This window comes from Diabrotica undecimpunctata, unplaced genomic scaffold (genome assembly GCF_040954645.1).
Source record: "Diabrotica undecimpunctata isolate CICGRU unplaced genomic scaffold, icDiaUnde3 ctg00000572.1, whole genome shotgun sequence".
NCBI lineage: Eukaryota > Metazoa > Arthropoda > Insecta > Coleoptera > Chrysomelidae > Diabrotica > Diabrotica undecimpunctata.
Window position 1 is genome coordinate 1509236 of NW_027311887.1, and position 5762 is coordinate 1514997.

Here is a 5762-nt window from a genome sequence, read left to right on the forward strand (position 1 = left end):
CAGAGATAAGAGCACGACCGAGGCAAGAAGGCCCTGCCTATCGGAAGAGGCGACTAATAGGTAGGAGTCAAGAGGTGAAGAGTGTATGTGTGTGTGCGTGTGTGCGTGTGTGTGTGTGTGTATGTGTGTGTGTATCCCTTCGGCTCGCAGAGATAAGAATACGTCCGTGGCAAGAAGGCCATGCTTGCTGTAAGAAGCGACTAAGGGGTAGGAGTCGAGAGGTGAAGCGTGTATGTGTGTGTGTGTATGTGTGCAAGTGTGTGTGTGTGTGTCCGTTCGGCTCGCAGAGATAGGTATACGTTTGTGGCAAGAAGGCCCTGCCTGTCTTAAGAGGCTACTAATGGATAGGAGTCGAGAGGTGGAGAGTGTGTGCGTGTGGGTGCGTGTGTAAGTGTGTGTGTATGTGTGTGTGTCTGTTTGGCTTGCAGAGATAAAAATAGGGCAGAGGCAAGAAGGCCCTGCCTCTTGTAATGGGCGACTAATAAGTAGGAGTCGAAATGTGAAGAGTGTATGTGTGTGTGTGTGCGTGTGTGTGTGTGTGCGTGTGTGAGTATGTGTGTGTATTAGTTCGGCTTGCAGAAATAAGAACACGACCGAGGCAAGCAGGCCCTGCCTATCGTAATAGGCGACTAATAGGTAGGAGTAGAGAGGTGAAGAGTGTATGTGTGTGTGTGTGCGTGTGTGCGTGTGTGCGTGTGTGTGTGAGTGTGTGAGTATGTGTGTGTGTCCGTTCGTCTTGCAGAAATAAGAACACGGCCGAGGCAAGAAGGCCCTGCCTGTCGTGAGAGGCGACTAATAGTTAGGATTAGAGAGGTGAAGAATGTATGTGTGTGTACGTGTGTGCGTGCGTATGTGCGTGTGTGTGTGTGAGTGTGTGTGTGTATGTGTGTGTGTGTCCCTTCGCTCGCAGAGATAAGAAAAAAGCGGTGGCAAGAAGGCCATGCCTGTCGTAAGAGGCGACTAATGGATAGGAGTCGAGAGGTGGAGAGTGTGTGCGTGTGCGTGTGCGTGTGCGTGTGTGTGTGTGTGTGCGTGTGTGTGTGTGTGTCCGTTTGGCTTGCAGAGATAAAAACACGGCCGTGGCAAGAAGTCCCTGCCTGTCGTAAGAGGAGAATAATGGGTAGGAGTCGAGAGGTGAAGAGTGTATGTGTGTGTGTGCGTGTGTGCGTGCGTGTGTGAGTGTGTGTGTGTATGTGTGTGTGTCAGTGTGTGTGTGTGTCCGGTCGGCTCGCAGAGATGAGAACACGGCCGTGGCAAGAAGGCACTGCCTGTCGTTAAGAGGCAACTAACGGGTAGGAGTCGAGAGGTGAAGAGTGTATGTGTGTGTGTGTGTGTGTGCGTGTGTGCGTGTGTGTGCGTGTGTGTGTGTATATGTTTGTGTCTGTTTGGCTTGCAGAGATAAGAATACGCCCGAGGCAAGAAAGCCCTGCCTCTTGTAAGGGGCGACTAATAAGTAGGAGTCGAGAGGTGAAGAGTGTATGTGTGTATGCGTGTGTGCGTGTGTGCGTGTGTGCGTGTGTGAGTATGTGTGTTTGTTAGTTCGGCTTGCGGAGATAAGAGCACAACCGAGGCAAGAAGGCCCTGCCTATCGTAAGAGGCGACTAATAGGTAGGAGTCGAGAGGTGAAGAGTGTATGTGTGTGTGCGTGTGTGCGTGTATGTGTGTTTGTGCGTGTGTGAGTGTGTGTGTATGAGTGTGTGTGTCCGTTCGGCTTGCAGAGATATGAATACGGCCGGGGCAAGAAGGCCCTGCCTCTCGTTAGAGGCGACTAAAAGGTGGGGGTCGAGAGGTGAAGAGTGTATGTGTGTGTGTGTGTGTGTGTGTGTGTGTGTAAGTGTGTTTGTTTGTCCGCTCGGCTCTCAGAGATAAGATTACGGCCGTGGCAAGAAGGCCCTACCTGTCTTAAGAGGCGGCTAATGGATAGGAGTCGAGAGGTGGAGAGTGTGTGCGTGTGCGTGTGCGTGTGCATGGGTGCGTGTGTGTGCGTGTGTGCGTGTGTGTGTGTGTTTGTGTGTGCGTGTGTGTGTGTCCGTTCGGCTTGCAGAGATAAGAACACGGCCGTGGCAAGAAGTCCCTGCCTGTCGTAAGAGGAGAATAATGGGCCGAAGTCGAGAGGTGAATAGTGTATGTGTGCTTGCGTGTGTGTGTTTGTGTGTGAGTGTGTGTGTGTGTCCTTTCGGCTCGCAGAGATAAGAATGCGTTGGTTGCAAGAAGGCTCTGCCTGTCTTAAGAGGCGACTAATGGATAGGACTCGAGAGGTGGAGAGTGTGTGCGTGTGCGTGTGCGTTTGCGTGTGTGCGTTTGTGCCTGTGTGCGTGTGTTTGTGTGTGCGTGTGTGTGTCCGGTCAGCTCGCTGAAATGAGAACACGGCCGTGGCAAGAAGGCCCTGCCTGTCGTAAGAGGCAGCTAATGGGTAGGAGTCGAGAGGTGAAGAGTGTATGTGTGTGTGTACGTGTGTGCGTGTGTGTGTGCGTGTGTGAGTATGTGTGTGTGTCCGTTCGGCTTGCAGAGATAAGAACACGGCCGTGGCAAGAAGTCCCTGCCTGTCGTAATAGGAGAATAATGGGTAGGAGTCGAGAGGTGAAAAGTGTATGTGTGTGTGTGTGTGTGTGTGTGCGTGTGTGCGTGTGTGTGTGCGTGTGTGAGTGTGTGTGTCCGGTCGGCTCGCAGTGATAAGGACACGTCCGTGCCAAGAAGGCCCTGCCTGTAGTAAGCGGCGACTAATGCGTAGGAGTCGAGTGGTGAAGAGTGTATGTGTGTAAGTGCGTGTGTGCGTGTGTGTGCGTGTGTGAGTGTGTGTGTGTGTCCAGTCGGCTCTCAGAGATAAGAACACGGCCGTGGCAAGAAGGCCCTGCCTTTCGTAAGAGGCGACTAATGGGTAGGAGTCGAGAGGTGAAGAGTGTATGTGTGTGCGTATGTGCGTGTTTGTGTGTGTGAGTGTATGTGTGTGTGCGTGTGTGCGTGCGTGTGTGCATGTGTGTGTGAGTGTGTGTGTGTATGTGTGTGTGTGTGTGTCCCTTCGCTCGCAGAGATAAGAAAAAAGCGGTGGCAAGAAGGCCATGCCTGTCGTAAGAGGCGACTAATGGATAGGAGTCGAGAGGTGGAGAGTGTGTGCGTGTGCGGGTGCGTGTGCGTGTGTGTGTGTGAGTGTGTGTGTGTCCGTTTGGCTTGCAGAGATAAGAACACGGCCGTGGCAAGAAGTCCCTGCCTGTCGTAAGAGGAGAATAATGGGTAGGAGTCGAGAGGTGAAGAGTGTGTGTATGTGTGTGCGTGTGTGCGTGCGTGTGTGAGTGTGTGTGTGTATGTGTGTGTGTCAGTGTGTGTGTGTGTGTCCAGTCGGCTCGCAGAGATGAGAACACGGCCGTGGCAAGAAGGCACTGCCTGTCGTTAAGAGGCGACTAATGGGTAGGAGTCGAGAGGTGAAGAGTGTATGTGTGTGTGTGCGTGTGTGCGTGTGTGTGCGTGTGTGCGTGCGTCTGTGTGTGAGTGTGTGTGTGTCCGTTCGGCTTGCAGAGATAAGAATACGGCCGAGGCAAGAAGGCCCTGCCTGTCGTAAATGGCGACTAATGGGTAGGAGTCGAGAGGTGAAGAGTGTATTTGTGTGTGTGTGTGTGTGCGTGTGTGTGCGTGTGTGCGTGCGTGTGTGTGTGAGTGTGTGTGTGTCCGTTCGGCTTGCAGAGATAAGAATACGGCCGAGGCAAGAAGGCCCTGCCTGTCGTAAGTGGCGACTAATTGGTAGGAGTCGAGAGGTGAAGAGTGTATGTGTGTGTGTGTGCGTGTGTGCGTGTGTGTGCGTGTGTAAGTGTGTGTGTATGTGTGTGTGTCTGTTTGGCTTGCAGAGATAAGAATACGGCCGAGGCAAGAAGGCCCTCTCTCTTGTAAGGGGCGACTAATAGGTAGGAGTCGAAAGGTGAATAGTGTATGTGTGTGTGTGTGTGTGCGTGTGTGGGTGTGTGTGTGTTTGTGCGTGTGTAAGTGTGTGTGTATGTATGTGTGTGTCCATTCGGCTCGCAGAGATTAGAATACGGCCGAGGCAAGAAGGCCATGCCTGTCGTAAGAGGCAACTAATGGGTAGGAGTCGAGAGGTGAAAAGTGTTTTTGTGTGTGTGCGTGTGTGTGCGTGTGTATGTGTCCGTTCGGCTTGCAGAGATAAGAATACGGCCGAGGCAAGAAGGCCTTGCCTGTCGTAAGAGGCGACTAATGGGTAGGAGTCGAGAGGTGAAGAGTGTATGTTTGTGTGCGTGTGTGCGTGTATGTGTGTTTGTGCGTGTGTGAGTGTGTGTGTATGAGTGTGTGTGTCCGTTCGGCTTGCAGAGATATGAATACGGCCGGGGCAAGAAGGCCCTGCCTCTCGTAAGAGGCGACTAAAAGGTAGTGGTCGAGAGGTGAAGAGTGTATGTGTGTGTGTGTGTGTGAGTGTGTGTGTTTGTCCGCTCGGCTCGCAGAGATAAGATTACGGCCGTGGCAAGAAGGCCCTACCTGTCTTAAGAGGCGGCTAATGGATAGGAGTCGAGAGGTGGAGAGTGTGTGCGTGTGCGTGGCGTGTGCGTGTGCGTGTGCGTGGGTGCGTGTGTGTGCGTGTGTGCGTGTGTGTGTGTGTGTGTTTGTGTGTGCGTGTGTGTGTGTCCGTTCGGCTTGCAGAGATAAGAACACGGCCGTGGCAAGAAGTCCCTGCCTGTCGTAAGAGGAGAATAAAGGGTAGAAGTCGAGAGGTGAATAGTGTATGTGTGCTTGCGTGTGTGTGTTTGTGTGTGAGTGTGTGTGCGTGTCCTTTCGGCTCGCAGAGATAAGAATGCGTTCGTTGCAAGAAGGCTCTGCCTGTCTTAAGAGGCGACTAATGGATAGGACTCGAGAGGTGGAGAGTGTGTGCGTGTGCGTGTGCGTTTGCGTGTGTGCGTTTTTGCCTGTGTGCGTGTGTTTGTGTGTGCGTGTGTGTGTGTGTCCGGTCGGCTCGCTGAAATGAGAACACGGCCGTGGCAAAAAGTCCCTGCCTGTCGTAAGAGGCGACTAATGGGTAGGAGTCGAGAGGTGAAGAGTGTATGTGTGTGTGTACGTGTGTGCGTGTGTGTGTGCGTGTGTGAGTATGTGTGTGTGTCCGTTCGGCTTGCAGAGATAAGAATACGTCCGTGGCAAGAAGGTCATGCCTGTCTTAAGAGGCGACTAATGGATAGGAGTCGAAAGGTGGAGAGTGTATATGTGTGTGTGCGCGTGTGTGCGTGCGTGTGTGTGTGTGTTCTTGTATTTGTGTGTGTGAGTGTGTGTGTCCGGTCGGCTCGCAGAGATAAGAACATGGCCGTGGCAGGAAGGCCCTGCCTGTCGTAAGAGGCGACTAATGGGTAGGGGTCGAGAGGTGAAGAGTGTATGTGTGTGTGTGCGTGTGTGCGTGTGTGTGCGTGTGTGTGTGTATGTGTGTGTGTCCGTCTGGCTTGCAGAGGTAAGAATACGGCCAAGGCAAGAAGACCCTGCCAGTTGTAAGGGGCGACTAATAGGTAGGAGTCGAGAGGTGAAGAGTGTATGTGTGTGTGCGTGTGTGCGTGTGTGTGTGCGTGTGTGAGTATGTGTGTGTGTCCCTTCGGCTCGCAGAGATAAGAAAACAGCCGTGGCAAGAAAGCGATGCAAATCGTACGGGGCGACTAATGGATAGGAGTCGAGAGGCGAAGAGTGGGCGACTAATAAGTAGGAGTCGAGAGGTGAAAAGTGTATGTGTGTGTGCGTGTGTGCGTGTGTGTGTGCGTGTGTGAGTATGTGTGTGTCCGTTCGGC